The 23,244-nt window shown below is 42.6% G+C and overlaps 1 long non-coding RNA gene across 1 annotated transcript; it reads left to right on the forward strand.

Annotated features, from left to right (window-relative positions):
• The first annotated feature begins 1,654 nt into the window (after window positions 1-1,654).
• Window positions 1,655-22,945, forward strand: LOC117507570. The gene is made up of 3 exons (XR_004559754.1): window positions 1,655-2,539; window positions 10,637-10,642; window positions 21,986-22,945. It is a non-coding gene; the product is annotated as an uncharacterized LOC117507570 (long non-coding RNA).
• The last annotated feature ends 299 nt before the right edge of the window (window positions 22,946-23,244 follow it).

Genomic DNA, 23,244 nt, shown 5'->3' on the forward strand with positions numbered 1-23,244 from the left:
CTCTTCTTCTACGGTGTTTAACGGCGGCCAGCATCCCTGTTGTTGCATTGCTGCCACCTTCTGCGTCAGTCTGTTTCAACAGTACAGAGTCTAGTGTCTTTCAAGTATTTAAAAAGCCAACAGTTCTCCCTCCCACTTGATCTTATGTCTAAAAAAAAATGTCTGCAGATCACCTAAATAAATGAATACTTATGATAAATGAATACTTATATTCCTTTATCTCAAAAAAGAAATCTAATCAGAATGAGACTTCAAAACACTTTTTAAAATCATTGTGTTGCATTCCTGCTTTTGCTTTCCCCAAAGGCTATAAAAAGCAAAAGGCACGAGTAGTGGTACTTTCACATTAGTGGAATTTTGTACAACTACCTACAGTGTCCTTGCTAAAAGCCAAATATATGAAAACACAATAGTTATCAATCAGTCCACACATTTCACAACCATCCTAAATGTCCCTGATTCACATTATCAATAACTACTGTATTCACATCCATATGTTTGTACTTCATGTACACTAACTGTGTTTATTCCTTCCTATATCTCTGTGTGTGTGTGTATATATGTTGAATGAATGTCAGTGTTTTTCTTAAAATAACTATTTGTGTGTCTCTTTGGAGCTAATGTACACTTTGATAAAACTATGTAAGAGTAAGTACACCTCTTTGTACATCCCACCTTCGAAGACCATCCACCATATCACCATCCATGAAAAATCTACTTAAGTTCGGGCACTGCACTAGTTTATTGTTATTTAATTGTTTCTTTACAGACATAAAGGTCATGGTTAAAGAAGAAGTTCTCCCTGAACTTGAGGAATGGAATCTGAGTGTTGACCAGGAGGACATTAAAGAAGAAGGGAAGCTGTGGATAAGTCAGCAGGGAGCACAGCTTCAGCAGCTGGAGGAGGCAGATCTCACCAAGTTTGGTTTCACTACCGTCCCTGTGAAGATTGAAAATGATGATGAAAAACCAGAGTCATCACGACTTCATCAAAGCCGAAGTAATGAGAGCACAGAGGCTGAGCCTGTAGCCAGCAGCTTATCTGTACACAGGTCACTGACAGCAGAAGCTGATGGAGAGGACGATGGAGGACCCCAACCAGCCAGTAACTCAGGTCCAAAAAGTCATTTACAACAAGATAACAGTGGCAGGAGTTCAGACAGTTCTGGAACTGAGACTGATGACAGTTATGACTGGAAACAGACCAGAGAACTTCAGTCAAGTTTTAACTGTCTAAAAAATAGCAATATTGTTACTTCAAGAAATTGCAACATTGCTGAGAAACAATTTAAAGGCTCTCAATATGGAAAAGCATCTGGTGGCATGAACAACTCAGAGCAATACAAGGGGAGGCAAGCAAGTAGAAAACCATTAAGCTGTTCTGATCGGAGTAAAAGACAGAAACAGAAAGGCACTATGAAAAAAGACATGAAAATTCATACAGGAATAAAGCAGTTTAGCTGTCCTGAATGTGGTAAGAGATTTAGAGAAAAGGGTGACCTGAACAGACACATGATAATTCATACAGGCGAAAAACAATTTGGCTGTTCTGAATGTGGTCAAAGATTTAGACTAAAGAGCCACCTGAACGAACACATGAGAATTCATACAGGACAAAAACAGTTTAATTGTTCTGAATGTGGTAAGAGATTTAGAAAAAAAGGTGACCTGAACAGACACATGATTATTCATACAGGAGAAAAGCAATTTGGCTGTTCTGAATGTGGGAAAAGATTTAGACAAAAGAGCGACATGAATAAACACATGGTAATTCATACAGGAGAAAAACAATTTGGGTGCTCTGAATGTGGGAAAAAATTTAGACGAAAGGGTGACATTAACAAACACATCATAATTCATACAGGGCAAAAACCATTTGGCTGTTCTGAATGTGATCGAAGATTTGGTCAAATGAGCTATCTGAACAGACACATGATAATTCATTCAGGACAAAAACAATTTGGCTGTTCTGATTGTGGTAGAAGATTTAGACTAAAGAGCAACCTGAAGAGACACATGATAATTCATATGTCATCTGTCAATGCTGCAGGGAGACATCTTTCCTGTGGCAGCACTCAGCCCACTAATCCACCAGATCACCAAACTACTGATCTTGGACCACAGCAGCAACAGCCTTAAAGGACCAAAATAACTGAGCCAAACAAACAACACTGTAAATTAATCCACTGAGGAGAAGAAAAAGCTCTTACACTGCTTTGCTTACTCAAGGTACAAGAAGTGGGGCATTGGAAAAAAGGCAGTATTTGAGGAAGGGATAAAATAAGTGGATCTACCAGCAGAGAAGAAAGAAAATACCACAACTTCAAAACTACAATTGATTGCCTCTTAATTCCCAAAATATTTAACAGCAGAAAAAGTATAAAGGAAGAAGCCCAAGAAAAAGTAATAAATGATCAGTCGCTAGAGGAAGGGAAAGAGGTCAAGTATGAAAGGAGTCACTGGAAGAGGGAGGAAGAATGGGTACTGCTGTGGGCAATAGAATATGCCAAAGTGAAATACACTAATCAGACAGAAAGATGTAGAGAATGGCAGAAGATATTCCGCTACCACTGCCCAAGTAAGAAAGTCCTACCAAGATGGCGACTCACCACCCAAAGACACAATTTTGTCACACAAAAACACAGCACGGATGAGGAAACACAAACGATGTAAGATGAAGTTAACCAAATGGTCAAGGACAACATATGTACTCTAACACAGGTCATTGAATCACTACAAATAACCCTCCTCAGTAAACACCTATTTTGCAGAGAACACCAGAGCCAGTCAGCCTCTCACACAAAAGGAGTTATTCACCACCCCAATAAATCAGGAGTCATTCACAGAAACCACCACAAAATAATACACAGATGTACTCAGACCCAGAGTAGCGGGAATTAGAAGAAGAATTAGCCAACATGATTGAGGAAACAAGAATGGACAAGCAGAAGCAAACTGATCAAACTGAAGTAGGTTAAAATGTTCAAAAGTATTCTCCAGTTAAATTGTGTGAATTATGGAGTAAATTAGCCTCAGACTATTTGGAGAGAAGAGGAACAAGATTTAGGGAGAGGAATACTGTGCCCCAATGGAAGAAGACATTAGAGCAGAAAATCAACCGTCTAAGAGTAGAGATCTCCCACATGACAACATTTATGGGAGGCCAAACTCATAATAGGAACTTCCTTTAAAAAGTCAGTTGCATTAATTTAAAAGAATATATAATGTTGGAGATAAACAACTGGATGGGATGCTGGTCAGAACATCAAGCCTTAGTGAAAGCCATGACTGCACAAAGCAGGAACAAAGACAAGAAAATAAACAGATAAATAAGCAGTTTACACAAAACCTAAAGCTAGTTTACAGGAACATGGCAAAGGACACAATAGAAGTACAACAGCCATGTCCAAGGAGGTGCAATAAAAACTGATGTTATTTGGAATAAACAAGAAATTAAAAAAGCCAAAATTATTGATGGAACAGTCCCCAATGACTCTGGTCTCAATAGAGCTGAAAGAAGAATAAATCACAAAATACTCAGATATTAAAAATGACTGATGAACAACATGATTATTGAAAGCAATACATATAATAATATAAGTTGTGGTGGGCGACAGGCCTTATGAAGATAAACCTGAAGAAATTACCTTGAGGCAATCCCTGATCACCCAAGTGTCCACGAGGTGCAGTTATGTGCAATTAAGGGAGCAGTCACCATCTTGAAGAGAGCCCTCGGATACAATGCCAGTAATGTTTAGGGAGGAACTATAGACCCCGGGTCTGGAGCCCATTGGATTCTATTAAAAAGAAATCCAACAGAAATAAAAAAAAAAATAAGTGGCTGTGACAGAAGATTTGGACTAAAATGTGGTGTGAAGGTGTGAAGTGTTTGGATGTTCAATGGTGTTTAACCTGTCAGCAAGTTGTTGCAATAGTCGAGGTGTGAGATGGCATCTGCTGGGATGCTCTATGATTCTCTGAATGTTGTAATGTCTTAATGTTGAAATAGTAAATTTGGGGTAAGATATGGACTTTGGGGGGGGGGGGGGGGGGGGGGGCTGAAATTCAACCAAAATGTTTTTTTCCTTCTTCACTTATAAATGGATTTTTTTTTCTTCCTTTTGCTCAGTTCATAATTCTTCCTCACAGAATTTTGAAATTTTTTTTATTGTGGAGAAAATAGTAAAATTCCTCAACTCATTTTCTCCTTCAGTTTCTGATTTTAATTCTGATGGTTTTGTTATATTCAATTAAACACTGTTCACAATTCTTACTCACAATTTTTGAGTTTTGTTGTAAACACAAACGAGTTGTTTGGAAAATAATAAAATTCACCCAAAATGCTTCTTTTCCTCCAGTTTCGGATAAATTTTAATTCTGATGGTTTTGTTTGATTAATCAAAGCTCTGTTCTTGAATGCAGAAGTTTGACATTTGAATTTGGGAAAAATATCAACTCTTGGTCATGAAAACTATGAAATTCACCCAAAACTGAGCATGTTCCTGAATTTCATGTTTTCTGATAGAAAAAAAAAACAAGACAGCATTCAAGAAAATTTACAGATTGTCATTAAATTTTTTGGAAAAGAACCTCAACTTCCAACAAATTTCTGTCTCCTGATCCAGTCGACACACTGCTGTCAGTATTTCATCTGGTACTTCAGGTTTCATTCAAAAGTCTATTTACACAATAGTGTAAACACTAAAATGACTCTTACAAAGTTAATCAAAAAACCAATTACCAAAATTTAATGAAACATGGTCCTTATTTATCAATTCATTAAATTTGATTTCATTAAGTTTGGCGGCCATTGTTCTTTTTCAGTTGGGTCTGTCTGCTCTACTGTGGGTGGGTTGGTGTCCGGTGCCTGGGCGGGGGGTGGTGCCTCTCCCCGGGGCTCGAGTGTATGTGGCCCCCCCATGCCCCGGCCTCTCACTCCGGGTTTGTGGGGCCTGCCTGTCTCCCCTTGGCTCCTCGCTGCCCCTGCCGCTCCAGGGTCCCATCTTGCACCTTCCCTGGTTCGGGGACCTCCGGGTGGGGTGGCCCGTCCATCTGCAGCTCCCTGGCCCACTTTCCCTCCTGTTGGTTTGCTCCTCTCTGGGTCTCTGGTGCTCCTCCGGGGCTGCCCCCTCCCTCCGTCCCGTGGTTTCCCTCGCACCTCCGCCAGTTCTGGGGTTGGGCTGGGGACCCAGTGGGGCCGGTGTATGTGGCCCGCTCCCTGCGCCGCGCCTCTCCTTCCACCTGCTGCTTGGCATTGGGCCTCACATGTCACACCCTTGTAATGGTCTTCACCAGGTTAGTACCTGCACGCACATCATATTGGGTTGTAAGTAGCACATTGTAGGGTTCATATAGACTTGTGGTAGGGTGTTGGGGATGGGTTTGCAGGGCAGTCTGTGGCGCAGCGTGCGCTGTAGCCTTCCACTGAGATCTCCAGCCGCCACTCCTGCCTTGCAATTTTAATGCACGCTCTTTATTTCTACACGTTTAGTAAACGCCTTCACTAATTTAGAGTCGGGGTCACTTGGCGGTGGTGGGTTTGCACGGCAGGCTGTGGCACAGCAGTGTGCCGCGGCCGCCCACGGCAGTCCGCCACCTGCCGTCTCTTGCCCTGCTTTTAATGCAACACTTTATCTTTGCACACTTAGGGGGTCGTACACAGCAAGGGAGATTAATTGTAACAACTGTGGTGGGGTTGGTAGGTAGGGTGAGTGTGCATGTGGGGTTGTCCCCAGGTGGCTGTGGATGTCTGGGGTAGGGGGTCTGCCTCGCCGGTTCTGCCGTGGTCCCGTGGCCCTGCTCTGGGACTTTGGGGCCCGGGGTCCCACAGCCGTTGTGGGGGTGGGTGGTGGCGGTGGGGTGCGGGTGTTGAGACTGGGGGGTTGGCGGCTGCTAGGGGGATGGGGGCTGTGGTCTCTGCAGGGTAGGCCCCGCTCTCGCTTGGGCAGTCTCTGATCATGGGCTTTGGTGTTTGGGGGGGGGGGGGTTTGGGGGGCCTGGCTTTCGGGGGGCCTTGTTCTCTTCCTGGCCCCAGGGTTGGGCCTCTCCTCTTGTCTCGGGGCCGGGCCCCACCCTCATATGGCTCAGTGGTCCCTACCTTGTGCTTTGGATTTGTTTGCGGTGGCTCCTTTACCCCCCCCGCTTCCTCCCGCCTTCGGGGAGCCGTGGCCCTGGTGGTGTGGTTCTGGGGCTCCTCCTATTGGTGGGCCTATGCCGGTGCCCTGTGTGCTTCCCTTGGGTATGGGGCTGCTTCCTCTGCCTCCGTGGGGAGGGGTGATGTCGGGGGTGCGTTCCGGCGCCGTCGGGCCGCTCCCCTGTTGGTTTGCCGTGCTGCCCGGTGGCTCTGGGGGCTGCCTTTCCTGGCCCCTGTGCCCTTCCGCTGTCCCTTTTCTCCTGGTTCCCCCGGGGCCCTGCGTCCTGGACCCAGTTCCGTCGGTGCTCGCAGCCGGCCGCATGGCTTCTGACGTGCCGGAGTGGTCCATGTCATATGGTAAGGTTCTGTACTCTTGCCTTGGCCCAACACACCAGCCACAGTAGTGATCGGATATTTAGCTGTGATCTGGGTCTCTGTGTGTGTGGATGGTTGCGTGTTTGTGGCCGTCACCACAATTCGGTTTTTGAGTGCTCTTAAGGGGATTAACACTACGGTGTTCTAGATTAGGGTATGGATGCTCACTAATTAGACAACAGACTGTTTGTTCATGTGTGGTTGTTTGTCCTGGTATGTTGTATGGTTGGGGCCCCGTCTCCTCGGTGTCTCACGTCACAGTTATTGTCTTCACCAGTCGTCTCTCGTTCTTGTCTGTCTTTGTGTTGTTTTGGTGGTCAGCCCTTCCTGATAGAAGTTGTCGGTTGGATTTGAGTAGGATGTTGTAGGCTGATCGGGAAGGGTGGATGGTGGTCACACATACACACCACATTCACTCACGCACTACATACCTTCTGTCTTGCAAGAATAAATTGCATATATGGGTATTAATGTTCATAAATGGTTCTGCCAGTGTGGCATTTACCATTAGTATATATGCAGACAGGAAAAAAAAAAGTATATTTACACAATAGTGTAAACACTAAAATACCATTTGTAAAGAATTTTATTTCTGGTATGTCATCATTTTCCTCTCCTGCATTTAGGGAAATAGTTATGGTTATTAACTAGAACCAGTTCATGATGTCTGCTGCTATACCTGTAAGGTCAGAAGTCGATGGTGGAGGTGGAACGAGGAGTGTGTTAAAGGTGAACAACATTTTTCCTGAATCAGTGGCATTTCTGATTGTCATGAAGACAATTTTGCAGCAGAAATGCTGAAAGATGAACATGACAGAAGAGACGGACGTGAACTGAGGACAACAGGGTGTCCAGATTTACAATGCTGTCGTTCAGCTGCTCTGATCATTTTTAGTTCTGCATTTTTTTGTAGGGTAAGTTGCATTTATTTACAACTTGGAAGGTTTTGGGACTTATACTCTGGTGTGACAAGGATGACCAGATGTCCCACTTTGTGCTCCAGAGCTGTTATTGACAGTCAGGCAGCTCAGGCTTCGGTTTTGAAATGTGTGTTTAAAACACGCATTTGAAAACTGAAGCTTGACTGTCAATAACAGCTCCAGAAACGTCTCAATTTGGAGCACAAAGTGGGGAATCTGGTCACCCTAGGTGTGACTTATATACTAATAAATCATGCATTTCTCACTGAATAAAACTAAATCAAATGCATAAAATAAACCGTTTTTTTTTTTTTTTTCTCATGAAGTAATAGCCGTCTGCTTATGTATGTAAAAAGGAAAATATGTAAACTACAAAAATCTACCTACAGAAGTGTTCGGAAAGTCAAACAGGTTTTGTTTCTGTTTTCTGCCTTTATAATTTTAAATACCTTTATTGGACAAACAACAGCAGCATTGGACAGAAATTAAATTAATGGTGATGATTTTATCTGCTGTTGTCTCCAAACAACAAACTCATTCAGTTATGACAAACTCCAGATAAACTCAAGAAACACTTTAAAAATGACAGATTCAGCTGTTTTTTTCCACCTGTGTGGAAGCTGTAATGTTATTTTAACTCAAACTCGATATCTTGTTGACAGTACCAGCTGAATTCCTTTATTAATGTGACAACATAAAATTTAACACCTCAGTGCTAAATGAATCACTAAGGTCCACATACTATGTGAACCAAGAGGGAAACTGTAGCACCTTTGCAGGCAACCCATCACATGGAGTATCTTCATGAAGGCGAGAACTTTGTTTTTGAACTCATTTTGCTGAGTGAGGCTGAGTCGATCAGTGCATGTGAGACAGTGAGAACAGAGCAGAGAGGAGGCTTTTAACCGGCGTGTGAAGCAACACGTTAAAAAAAATACTTACTTCTGGCTCCACTTTCACTGCACGTGCAGTACTGACCGTATCATCCTGTTCACAGCATACTGAATTTATGAGACAACATGGATGTCAATTTATGCATTTAGATTAAATACAACCTTATTGATTTTTATTAAGCATCATCACAAACAAAAGAAATAATCAAATTTCCTTAAAAAATAATATATGAATGAACTGAAAATCCCACCTACGTGTGTTTAAAATGTGTAGAAACTCTGCAGTGATGTTCACAATAGTGGTGCAGCTTAGCTAAAATTTCCATAACATTTGTTCATTTTGTGACTAAAGCACCGAATTTGACACACACATTCTAAATGAACTAATACTTATTTTCAAATGCAGAGGAATAGTTAGCACCATCTGTCATGGTCATCATATATGTCACATGTCATAGAATCCAATGGACATCAACCTTGTTTAACCTTTACTTTGGAGACGAAACATTCAACACAGACAAAACTATTCCATTTATTAATCCTTTTAGCTCAACCAATGATTTACATACCTTTACTGGCAAAAATGGTGCAACTTTAACTTTTGAACCCCTATACAAACTGAAACTGACCTTTGTCATCTTTTTTGCTGTTTTTACCCTGTAACTCCACAACATTTAGTCAAAGATAGTCTAAACTATGCCTTTTTGGAATCATTATGATCAGACATGTAATATGATATACCTTTCAATATGATTGGAACATTTTAAAATTTTGGCCGCTGTCATTCTTCATTGACCCCTGTAGGTCATGAGAGGTCAGCTCCAGGATACCTCCACATCTGAAAATAAGTACTAGTTAATTTAGAATATGTGTACCAAATTTCATGCTTTAGTCACAAAATGCCCAATTATTTTGCCGATCTGCTACACTAGAAGCAGAAATCACATTCAGCAGGGGAGAACTCTGAACTTTAACACGCTGTTATTTCCAAAGGTTTTTATTTTAGATCTTGAGCTGATGGAGTTGTTTTATGTTCATGCACAAAACATGACTGAGGAGGAGAAAAAACAGGATAACTTCATCACACCACACACACACATGCACACGCTTCAACCGCTTTGTCCAGTTAAGGGTCACGAGGTGTTGGAGCCTATCACAGCAGTCATAGAGCGCAAGGCAGGGTATACCCGCAAGTCTGTCGCAGGGCCACATATAGACAAACACATTCACACCTGCACACACACCTACGGACAATTTAAAATTTCCAGTCCACCAAACCTGTGTGTCTTTGGATGTGGGAGGATGCCGGAGCACCCAGAGAGAACCCACGGAAACATGGGGAGAACACGCAAACTCCACACAGAAAGGCCACAGGTAGGCATAGAACTCATGACCTTCTCGCTGTGAGGCAACAGTGCTGCCTTCATCACACTAAAATATAGAAAAAAAAACTTTATAAGCTGTGTTATCTTTATCCTTCATTTTTATGGTCAAGTATGTTTTGTGGCTCCAGAAGATTTTTATTTGTGGAAGACGGCACAAAAATGTCTCTTTTAACAGTAAAGGTTGCAGACCCCTGCTCTGACCAGAAGGTTTGAGCAGTGGAGGAGAACACGGTTCGTGTGTTGTGGATGTGCAGTCAGTAAAAAACGGCAGACGTCCAGCGTGCTGCATTCTTTAAGGGATTACGTCTGCAGAGACAGTGAAGACAGTGTCCAAGCAGCAAGACTCATCTGAGACGAGCAGAGACACACAGGTGTTAGAAGATTAAAAATGTTATGTGATATGTGGGTGATTCTTAGACTACGGGCACTTATTATGTCCTTTGATCATATTGTATGAAAAACAGAAAAAGGGAAATTTCACACTTTTATAGTTATCTTTACAATGAAAGTGTGTTAAGAAATTTGTTCTAGTAGTCTATGATGACTTTTTCACCTTTTTTCAGCATCATTATATGCAAATATTGCCATTTTGTGCTTGTCCCACACCCAGACTTTTGATCTTCAATGATAAAAATGAATGGTAAAGAAACGTTTTTTCTAATGTTTTAAAATATCTCTGAATAAAATATCAGTAAAATAATCAAAACATAATTGGAGTATTCAATATCATACAACTGTTGTGATTTTTTTTAAACAAAATGTAGTTGTCCCACACTATTGCTGTAATTTCCACCACAACACTGTAATGTCCCTTTAAACAGTTTGTATGAAAGATTGTTTGGGTAGTTCCTATGGAGATAAACAGTGACACAGCACATGTATATAGCGCCAAATCACAAACAGTTGCCCCACAGCGCTTTATATTGTAAGGCAATGGTGTGGTGGAAATTACATTTACAAGGCCAATAGTGCCCGTAGTTAAAGAATCACCCATGTGTCTGGGTGAGACCAGGGAGCAGCCGAGCTGTGCTGTTTATCCATTATTTATACAGGTCGTCTCACTGAGACACCAAGACTTATTGTCAAGAGAGACCTGTTTAAGTGAGACAGACAATATAACAAACAACAACTAGTCAGAGACAGGCAGAGACATAACATACTGGATCAGGATAAACCAAAATGCTAAACACTTACAGGCTCTTATGAGGACACACTGGATTCTGGACGTATTGATTTTATGTCTGCAGCAGAAACCAACCTCAGAAAGAGAAATGTTGAACAGGTGAAGGAGCTCCGAATCTGCAGTGAAGCTTTTAAAACATCGCCAGTTTCTGCAGTGAAAGTGGCGATGTGAGAACTGCTGCTGAGACTGAGGAAAGTTCAGCTCACGCTCACATATTGGATTATCGTAGCACTAATCCTGGAAAGAGGATTTTACAGGACTGCTGGAAACATCACCAAACCAAATATTATAGTTTTGGGTGGATCAGAAAAACAAGAGTGCAGACTGCAGGTTTGACACACTGAAGTATAAATCCAACTGTTTCACTGTCGGCTGTTCCTCCCTGCACATTTGTTCTGCCGTCTGTTGATACAAGTTGGCGGGAAAAGTTAAAAAAGGAAAATCAAAAATAAAATCGCAAGGAGTGAAAGTACAGGACGAAATAGATCAACATCAGTGCAAACTGTTCATATTCACAGACGATCAAAAGACCCAGAGAATGAACACAGGTGCAGCTTTTTACATCCCTCAATATGAGACAGCAGTGAAGAAGAGAAGAACACAAAGCACAAACGATGAGGGAGAGAAAAGAAAATGAGTTTATTACGGACAAAAACACAGAATGTACACAATCTTTTATATTAGAATATCTTACAATTGCAAGATTGATGGAGAGACTATAGCCCCCCAATACACACATTTTTTCCCTGGTCTCTGCGACTCTCCTGTCTAATACCAGTAGGTGGCGGTAATGCACCTACAAGTTGGTTTGCAACCGTCAAAATCTAACGACGAAGAACTTTCATGTTTCGTCCGAAGCTAAAGCTAGTTAGCTGGAGACGCTGGAAACTTCTCTGAACAGATCAAACTTCATTCTGTGATCCTCGAATATGTTTATGTTATGTGAATTTAAATAAGAGAAGAAACTAGTCAACGTGCTGGATGCTGTTTTCAAGTCTGAAGTTCGCTGATCCAGAGCAGGTTTGTCCACTAAACTTTATTTCAGACCAACTCCACCACATCCTAATGATAGCTGTTAGTTTGTGTTGGAGTTCTTATTGTAGACTGAACACCAAATATCAGCAAAAATAAATAAGACAAACTGATTTATGATGATGAATGAAGGACAGTTCAGCTTGGTGATGGATTGATGAAGCCGATCAATCGATACTATTGATTACGGTTTTTCCTCCTTTCATACACAAAAATGAAACAATGCACATAATTCATGAAATCTGAAGCTCATGAATCAACATCATGACTCTATATATATATATAATTTTTTTTAAATAATCTTTTAATAATAATTTTTTAATAATAATGTACACATTAAGTGATGTCTGGGATCAGGGTTGGTGGCTCCTGCTCTAGGACATCTGTCCCAGCACAGGGACATTTATGTTTTGTCTCACATGTGATTGGGCAGCAGAGCAGCAGCAGCTGACGCAAAATCCCGCACCCACATTGTTACCTGTGGGGTCCCCCAGGGCTCCGTGCTCGGTCCCACCCTCTTCACCATCGACATGCTTCCCATCGGGTGTGTCCTCAGCAGACATAGAATTAATTTCCACTGCTATGCTGATGACACACAGCTCTACCTCAAGGTTATCCCTCTGCCTCCCCCTCTGCCACTGTCACATGCCTCAACTCCTTCCTGGAGGAGATAGAGGCATGGATGAGTCAGAACTTCCTGCAGCTTCTTCTTTGTCTTTCGGCTGTTCCTGTTAGGGGTTGTCGCAGCAGATCAATCGTTTCCATCTCACCCTGTCCTCTGTATCTTCCTCTGTCACACCAACCACCTGCATGTCCTCCTTCAACATATCCATAAACCTCCTCTTTGGCCTCCCTCTACTCCTCCTGCCTGGTGGCTCCATCCTCAGCATCCTTCTCCCTATATACCCTGGGTCCCTCCTCTGCATATGTCCAAACCATCTCAATCGCGCCTCTCTGACTTTGTCTCCAAACTGTCCCACCTGAGCTGTCCCTCTAATATGTTCATTCCTAATCTTGTCCATTCTTGTCACTCCCAAAGAGAATCTCAACATCTTCAGCTCTGCCACCTCCAGCTCTGCCTCCTGTCTTTTTGTTAGTGCCACCGTCTCTAAGCCGTACAACATAGCTGGTCTCACTACTGTCTTGTAAACTTTCCCCTTCACTCTTGCTGATATTCTTCGGTTGCAAATCACTCCTGCCACCTTTCTCCACCCACTCCACCCTGCCTGCACTCTCTTCTTCACCTCTTTACCACACTCTCCATTACTTTGAACAGTTGACCCCAAATATTTAAACTCATCTACTTTCACCACTTGTACTCCTTGTAACTGCACTATTCCACTGGGCTCACTCCCATTCACACACATGTACTCAGTCTTGCTTCTACTGACTTTCATTCCCCTTCTCTCCAAAGCATATCTCCACCTCTCCAGACTAGACTCAACTTGCTCTCTACTCTCACTACAGATCACAATGTCATCTGCAAACATCATAGTCCATGGGGACTCCTGTCTGATCTCATCCGTCAACCTGTCCATAACCACTGCAAACAAGAAAGGACTCAGAGCTGATCCTTGGTGTAATCCCACCTCCACCTTGAATGAGTCTGTCATTCCGACTGCGCATCTCACCGCTGTCACACTATTCTTGTACATGTCCTGCACTACCCTAACATACTTCTCTGCCACTCCAGACTTCCTCATACAATACCACAGCTCTTCTCTTGGCACCCTATCATAAGCTTTTTCTAAGTCCACAAACACACAATGTAACTCTTTCTGGCCTTCTCTGTACTTCTCCAACAGTATTCTCAGAGCAAACATTGCATCTGTAGTGCTCTTTCTCAGCGTGAAACCATATTGCTGCTCACAGATCTTCACCTGTTTTCTAAGCCTAGCTTCTACTACTCTTTCCCATAACTTCATGCTGTGGCTGATCAACTTTATGCCTCTGTAGTTACTGCAGCTCTGCACATCACCCTTGTTCTTGAACATAGGAACCAGCACACTTCGTCTCCACTCCTCAGGCATCCTCTCACTTTCGAAGATTTTATTAAACAATCTGGTTAGAAACTCTACTGCCATCTCTCCTAGACATTTCCATGCCTCCACTGGAATGTCATCTGGACCAACTGCCTTTCCACTCTTCATCCTCTTCATAGCAGCCCTCACTTCTTCCTTACTGATCTCTTGTACTTCCTGATTTACTCTCACCACATCATCCAGCCTTTTCTCTCGCTCATTTTCTTTATTCATCAGCTCTTCAAAATATTCCCTCCACCTTCTCAGCACACACTCCTCACTTGTCAGCACATTACCATCTGCATCTTTTACCACCCTAACAGCTGAATGGCTAAAAAGTCATAGGCCATTCACACCAGTACTTCTCACCAACTTCAATCCTCTCCTATTACCTCTGTTTCTCTCTTTGGCCACAGCATTCCCCGTTATCCCTCTGTTACAAACCTTGGTGGCAAGTTTGACCACCACCTTTCGTTTGACAACCATGTCACCTTCATCTACAAAACTTTCTTCTTCCACCTCTGTAATATTTCCAAACTCTATTCTTCCCTTTCCCTCCCGGCTGCAGAGAAGCTCGTCCATGCCTTCATCTGCTCCAAGTTGGACTACTGTAATGCACTCCTCATCTGGATCCATCGGGGGCATCCAAAAGCTCCAGTATGTTCAGAACAGCACTGCCAGGTTCCTCCCCCCCCCGTCTGCATATATAGTAATGGTAAATGCCACACTGGCAGAACCATTTATGAACATTAATACACATATATGCAATTTATTCTTGCAGGACAGAATGTATGTAGTGTGTGAGTGAATGTGTGTATGTGTGACCCCCATCCACCCTTTCCGATCACCCTACAACATCCTACTCAAAGCCGACTGACAACTTCTATCAGGAGGGACCGACCACCAAAACAACACGAAGACAGACAAAAATGAAAGGACAAGTAATGAAAGCAGTAACTGTGAAGTGAGACACTGAGGACACGGGGCCCCAACATAAAACATGCTGGAACAAACCACCTCACATGAACAAGCAGTGACAGCGACAGTCTGTTGTCTAGTTAGTGAGCATTCATTCCCTAATCTAGGACACCAGAGTCTTGATCCCCTTGAGAGCACCCAAAACCGAATTGTGGTTTTGGCCACGAACACGTAACCAGCCACACAGAGACCCAGATCACAGCTATATATCTGATCAGTACTGTGGCTGGTGTGTTGGGCCAAGATAAAAGTACAGAACCCTACCATAAGACATGGACACTCCGGTGCGTCGGAAGCCATACGGCTGACCGCAAACAAAGACGGAAATGGGCCCAGGGCCCCAGGAGGAACCAGGAGAAAAAGGGAAGCGGAAGGGCACAGGGGCCAGTAAGGGCAGGCACCAGAGCCACTGGGGCAGCACGACGGACCAACAAGGGAGCGGCCCGACGGCGCCAGAACGCACCCCCAACACCGCTGCCCCCAACGCAGGCAGAGGAAGTAACCCCATACCCAAGGGAAGCAAGCAGGGCATCGGCAGGGCCCACCAAGAGGGGGGGCCCAGAACCGCACCACCCCACCCACGGCCCAAGAGGGAGGAGCGAGCAACGGCGGGGACGGGGGGCAAAGGAGCCACCGCAACTGAACCCAGGTTCCTGATTAAGGTTGCGGAAACACGAGCACATCACTCCCATCCTGCACACCCTCCACTGGCTCCCTGTTCACCTCTGTATTGAGTACAAGGTCCTCCTGCACACCCACCACTGTCTCCACGGTGATCCCCCCACTACCACACCACACCAACAAAAAGGAATCAGACACTGCCCCCGAAAAAAAACGAGTCATTCACTGCCCCCTGAAAAAAACGAGCATTCACCAGCTCATCCACCAAAACAATATACAGGTGCACACAGACCCAGAGCAGTGGGAATTAGAAGAGGAATTGGCAAATAAGATTGAGGAAACAAGAAAAATGGACATGAAAGAGCCATCCAAAAAGGACCACAACCCCCAGGCAGAACCCGGTCAAGCCAACAGCACCGTCTACTCCTGCCCAGAACACAGTTCAAGACCATGGGCGGACAGAGCCTTCGATGGCCGCTGCTCCCTGTCTGTGGAACGCTCTACCAGACCACCTCAGGGCCCCACAGACGGTGGATGCTTTTAAGAAGAACTAAAAACGTATCTTTTTAGAAAAGCCTTAGAGCTAACGTTATCAATTTATGTGTATATTTTTATGATGTTTTTACTGTTGTTTTCTGTCTCTGTAGCACTTTGAGATTTGGAATCAAATGTAAAGTGCAATATACAGTGGGGCAAAAAAGATTTAGTCAGTCCCTGATTGTGCAAGTTATCCTACTTAGAAAGATGAGAGAGGTCTGTAATTTTCAACATAGGTACACTTGGACTTTCAGCTCCCTCGACAAATTTTCTGTGGGGTTGAGATCTGGAGACTGGCTTGGCCACTCCAGGACCTTGAAATGCTTTTTTACAGAGCCACTCCTTTGTTGCCTGAGCAGTGTGTTTGACATCGTTGTCATGCTGGAAGACCCAGCCATGTTGCATCTTCAGTGCTCTCACTGATGGAAGGAGGTTTTAGCTTAAAATCTCATGATACATGGCCACGTTCATTCTTTCCTTAACACGGATCAGTGGTCCTGTCTCCTTTGCAGAAAAAAGCCCCAAAGCATGATGTTCCACCCCCATGCTTCACAGTAGGTATGGTGTTCTTGGAATGCAACTCGGCATTCTTCTTCCTCCAAACACGACGAGTTGAGTTTTTACCAAATGTTCTGTTTTGGTTTCATTGACTACATATATTCTCCCAATCCTCTTCTGGATCATCCACATGCTCTCTGGCAAACTTCAGATGGGCCTGGACACGTACTGGCTTAAGCAGGGGACACACCTGGCACTGCAGGATTTGAGTCCCTCTCTGCATAGTGTGTAGCCTTTGTTACTTTGGTCCCAGCTCTCTGCAGGTCATTCATCAGGTCCCTCCATGTAGTTCTGGGATTTTTGCTCTCATGATCCTTTTGACCCCACGGGATAACATCTTGGCTGGAGCCCCAGGTCAAGGGAGATTAACAATGGTCTTGTATGGCTTCAATTTTCATACAAATGCTCCCACTGTTGATTTATTCACACCAACCTGCTTGACTATTGTAGATTCACTCTTCCCATCCTGGTGCACATCTACAATTTTCTTCCTGGTGTCCTTCGATAGCTCTTTGGTCTTGGACATGGTTGAGTTTGGAGTCTGACTGTTTGAGGCTGTGGACATGTGTCTTTTATACAGATAACAAGTTCCAACAGATGCCATTAATTCAGGTAACAGGTGGAGGACAGAAGAGCTGCTTAAAGAAGTTGTTACAGGTCTGTGAGAGCCAGAAATCTTGCTTGTTTGTGGGTGACCAAATACTTATTTTCCACCATAATTTACAAATAAATTCTTTAAAAATCCTACAATGTGATTTTTCTCATTTTGTCTCTCATAAATGAAGTGTACCTATGCTGAAAATTACAGACCTCTCTCATCTTTCTAAGTAGGAGAACTTGCACCATCAGGGGCTGACTAAATACTTTTTTACCCCACTGTAAATAAAATGTATATTATTATTATTATAGATGATTAAATCAGTCTGTTTTTAGTCTTTTCTCCACTAGGTCATTGACTCTCTCTTTCTTTTGTGTGTTTTGAAGTTTTTCTACAAACGTGTGAAGTCCAGCAGCTGAGGGACATGTTGAAACTAACACCTGCTGATGAAGGAATGATCGCAGACTAGGAAGAAGAACTGTGCCCTTTTAAAGAAGAGAACAAAGAGGTAAAGGGCTGGATGTTGTTTTTAATCCTCCAAATCTCTTTGACAGAACAGGTTTGTTCACTCAGCTTTGTTTGTGTTACTGATACTTATAACATGTTGTTGTAACAATAAATATTTTCCTCATCGGGTATTCCTCAGTGATTCTGTGAATGAGGATGAGCTGGATTTTGATGAAAGATACATATAAAATTTCTCCATATTCTGTAAAATCTCTGGTTAATTTCTTCCTGAAGGAAAGTGACGTCACTAGCCTCAGTGTTTCAACTCCCTTGCCCAAGATCAGCAGGGACTTTGAATTTAGAAATGAACATAGGTAACTGAAAAGATTCTGGTGGCAGTGATTTGTGTATTCTGGCACGTAGAGGTTTGGTTTATTTTGATGCAACACTTGGCACTAAAAGCTCAACATCAGTAACCTTTTGTACAAGGGTAAGAGCAGCTCTGGTTATGAGCAGACGAAGAATAATTATCTTTGTTCCCAGAATTTGTTCATCATTGCAATATTAATTCAAATCAACATGACTTCAGTGAATAACATCCATTATTTTCTACAGCTCCCATCAACAACCAAAACTAGGGAAATTTTAGGAATATAATTTATATTATAATTGCCAGGCGGCCTCTGTATGCGTGCGCGCATGCATATCGCTTCGTTCACGCAATACCTAGTAAGTCCCCTCGGCTGCTGTCTTGTTTGCACTCGGGGTCACCACAACAGAGTCCAGGTGGATCTGCACGTTGAAGTCACGTGCTGGGGGGCCCCACACCGGTAGGCAGAAAGCTCTCATGCAGCCACTGACTGTGCGTAATATTTGAAGATGTCACCTTTCAACTGTGCACTTGGTGATCCATCACACGCCGACAGATTAGCGCTGTGCATAAAAACACATCTCATCCAGGTGGATGACAATCAGTTTGAAAGATTTTCACTTTGCAGCATTTAGCCTCAAGGATCTGATGTGGTTTTGCTCAAAATTGTGTCCAGTACAGGTGGAAGATGGGATCACATGAGCCTCACCCTGTGTTCAAACTCATCACATTAAAAACAAACCCCCCCCATCTGTATTTTTTTTCTTTTGGTTTTCTCTGTGCAGCTCCACATTTAGGCGATAAACTGTGGCTGAAGTTATTATGAGGGCTACAAACTAATGATCTGATTTTTGGGTCATTTTGAAATCAAACACAGTTTAATGCGCAAAGAGCAATTTTGCAGACAAACAGACAATCACAAAGTGTAAAGTTGGGCTCACCGGCATCAAAATGACTGTAAGCCACAGAAGAAATAAAACCAACAAGAAGAAACAGAGGTGACTGTCCAAAAACCCATAGATTAGTTCCAGCTCCTCTGGTGGCTGCGCCATAATGTCACTGGCTGGTCTGTCAAAAATCGCTTCATTATGTGTTCATATAACATATTTCTCATATTACGTAAATGCTAGCGAGAAATAAACACTGCTAACACTGAAATTCTGTTTTTGGAACCTAAAAACACTCTGAAATGATTTAGAAGACATCTTGCAGATAGCAAAAGATGACTGTCTGTTTATGTGTCAGTATAGCCTCTTTGTCATTCATTATGTAAAAGCTAGCAAGAAATAAACACTTCTGAAACTGAAAACACTGTTTTTGGAACCAAAATCACCTCTGGGGCAAAATCTTAGATGTTATCATGCACGCTAACTTTTGCTAATGTAGAGCTAAGTTCCTATAGAGTTAAATTTGTCTTATTATACCTGCAAAAGGGTGATCTACAAATATTCTTTGATTTGCACAAATATTCTTTGATTTGCACACCATAAACAAATGTAAATATTGTTTTGATTGATTGATTTTATACAGGAGTTTTATTGAACATGTACAAATTGTACGTAAGACAATAGGATCTGACTTAAACAACTGCAAATTATAAAGAACACAATGCTCATACGGCCGAGGGTATTTAACATTGCATGAGATATAATTTATATATATATATATATATATATATATATATATAATAAATTAGCAAAAAGAAAAAAAGAATTTCATGTGTTTTGGAATAAGGCTGCAATATAACAAAATGTGGAAACAGTGAAGCGCATTGAGTGCTTTCTGAATACACTGTATGTGTGAAAATTAAAACAAGCTCTCCTGATCTTCATTTCCACTTTATCAGTTGCATCAGGGCAATAACTTACTGCCAGGTCAAACTCAGATACTTTATTTTGATGAGTGTTGTTCTAACATTTATTGTTAATTTAATTGTTTGTTGCAGACATGCAGCCGTTGTTGGTGATTAAAGAAGAAACTTTCCACAAAGAACAGGGATGGAATCTGAGTGTTGACCAGGAGAACATTAAAAAAGAAGAGAAGCTGTGGATAAGTCAGCAGGAAGAGCAGCTTCAGCAGCTGGAGGAGGCAGATCTCACCAAGTTTGGTTTCACTGCCGTCCCTGTGAAGAGTGAAAATGATGAAAAACCAGAGTCATCACAGCTTCATCAAAGCCGAAGTGATGAGAGCACAGAGGCTGAGCCTGTAGCCAGTGGCTCATGTGTACACAGATCACTAACAGCAGAAGCTGATGGAGAGGACGATGGAGGACCACAACCAGCCAGCAACTCAGGTCCAGACAGTCATTTACAACCAGATACAAGTGGCTGGAGTTCAGTCAGTTCTGGAACTGAGACTGATGACAGTTGTGACTGGAAACAGACCACAGAACTTCAGTCAAGTTTTAACTGTCAAAAAAATACAAATGTGGTTCATTCAAGCAACACTGATGAGAAACTATTTAAAGGCTCTAAATATGTAAAACCATCTGGTCACAAGAACAACTCAGAGCAACAAAAGGAGAGAGAAGAAAGCGGAAAACCATTTAGCTGTTGTGATCGGAGTAAAAGACAGAAACAGAAGGACACTCTGAACAAACACATAATTCATACAGGGCAAAAAGCATTTGTCTGTTCTGAATGTGGTCAAAGATTTGGACAAAAGGGCACTTTGGATAGACACATGATAATTCATACAGGACAAAAAGCATTTGTCTGTTCTGAGTGTGGTCAAAGATTTGGACTAAGAGCCACCTGAATTCACACATGATAATTCATACAGGGCAAAAAGCATTTGTCTGTGCTGACTGTGGCCAAAGATTTGGACTAAAGAGCACTTTGGGCAGACACATGATAATTCATACAGGGCAAAAAGCATTTGTTTGTTCTGAATGTGGTCAAAGATTTGGACAAAAGAGCCACCTGAACACACACATGATAATTCATACAGGGCAAAAAGCATTTGTCTGTGTTGAGTGTGGTCAACGATTTGGATTAAAGAGCACTTTGGACAGACACATGATAATTCATACAGGGCAAAAAGCATTCATCTGTTCTGAGTGTGGTCAAAGATTTGGACTAAAGAGCCACCTGAACAGACACATGATAATTCATAACGGTCTTCTACGACAAAGAGATCCCAGCAGGAAGACACGTTGAAGGAGGTGCAATCAAACCTGATATTGTCATCTGGAACAAGCAAGAGAAAACAGCCAATATCATCCCAGTTGTGGTGGGAGCAACAGGCCTGATGAAGAAGAACCTGAAGAAATACCTTGAGGCAATCCCCGGTCACCCAAGTGCACATGAGGTGCAGTTGTCTGCAATTAAGGGACGATCACCATCTTGAAGAGAGCCCTCGGATACAATGCCAGATCTGGTTAGGATAACTATAGAGCCTAGGGTGCAACTTTAGACCCCAGGTTTGGGGCCCATTGCATTCTACTAAAAAGACATCAAAGATAAATGAAAAACCAAAGGAAGAGATGCCAGCAGGAAGACATATCGAAGGAGGTGCAATCAAACCTGATATTGTCAACTGGAACAAGCAAGAGAAAACAGCCAAAATCATAGATGAGACAGTCCCCAATGACTATGGCCTGAATTGAGCGGAACGGGGAAAGATCATGAAATACCAAGACATGAAAAATGACCTACGACCAACATGGTCATTGAAAGACATCGATATCATCCCAGTTGTGGTGGGGGCCACAGGCCTGATGAAGAAGAACCTGAAGAAAAACCTTGAGGCAATCCATGGTCACCCAAGTGCACACAAGGTGCAGTTGTGTGCGCTGTGCATCCGTCAGTGGAGGAAGGGAAACAACTTGTGTTTGAAAGGAGTCAGTGGAAGAGGAAGGAAGAGTGGGTACTGCTGTGGGCAATGGAATATGCAAAAGTAACATACACCAACAGCCAGGAAGAAAGATGTGGAGAATGGCAAAAAATATTCCACCACCACTGCCCAAGTAAGAAAGGCATCCCATGAGGGTGACTCACCACCCAAATACACAACTTTATCGCACATAAACACTTATCGGATGCGGAAATACAACAATACAATACAAATGCAACACGAGGTTGGGCAAATGGTCAGGGACGGCATCTGCCCTCTGACACAACCCATTGCTCCACCTAGAAATGACTGTCCTCAGAAAGCATACAGCCTACAAAACATACCAGACCAAGCCAGCCTCTCACACCAAAGAAGAAGTAGGAGTCAAACACCACACCAACACAAAAGGAATCAGACACCCCCCCCCCCCCCCCAAAAAAAAAGGAGCCATTCACTAACTCATGCACAAAACAATATACAGGTGCACACAGACCCAGAACAGTGGGAATTAGAAGAGGAATTGGCAAATAAGATTGAGGAAACAATAAAATGGACATGAAAGAGCATCCAAAACTGACTAAATTAAACAATAAAAAATTCAAAACTATCCTACAAAGGTTAACTTGGGACTGGCTAAACTGGTCCCAGAAGGAACACATTGACAGATTTAAACTGTGTAAATTATGGAGCGGCATGGTACATACAAAGTAAATTAGCCCCACATGATTTGGAGAGAAAAGGAACCACAATTAAGAAAAAGAATACCGTGTTCAATGGAAAAAAAAAATTACAACAAAAAAATCAGCTGCCCAAGAGCAGAGATCTCCCAAATGGCAACATTTTGGGAGGCCAAAAACATAAAGGAATCTCCTTAAAAAGTGCGTTAAAAGAAAATACAATGTTGAAGATAAAAAAAAACTGGGTGGGAGGCGGCTGAACGTCAAGCCTTAGTGAAAGCTTTTGCTGCACAAATTAGGAACAAAGACAAGAAAATACAAGCAAAACAGCTAAACAAGCAATTTGCAAAAAAAAAAGAAAAGACAACAACAACAAAAAAAAAACCCAGGCTAGTGTACAGGAAGTTGGCAAATGACACAATAGAAGTGCAACAGTCACCCGAGAGAGAAGTTGAAAAATTCTGGAGACCAGTCTTTGAAGACTCAGAACATCACCAAGAGGCAGAGGGGATTGAAAAAAATAAAACAGAAAAATAAAGACAAACAGCAAATGCCAGCAATTGAAGAGAAGGCAGTCTGTGTCTCACTGAAATCAACCAGGCCTACAGAGCAGCGATAATAAGTATTGGACAGTACTTAAAGAGCTCTGAAGAAGAAGTCATGAAAAAGGTCACGCATCATC

This window comes from Thalassophryne amazonica, chromosome 3, assembly GCF_902500255.1.
Source record: "Thalassophryne amazonica chromosome 3, fThaAma1.1, whole genome shotgun sequence".
NCBI lineage: Eukaryota > Metazoa > Chordata > Actinopteri > Batrachoidiformes > Batrachoididae > Thalassophryne > Thalassophryne amazonica.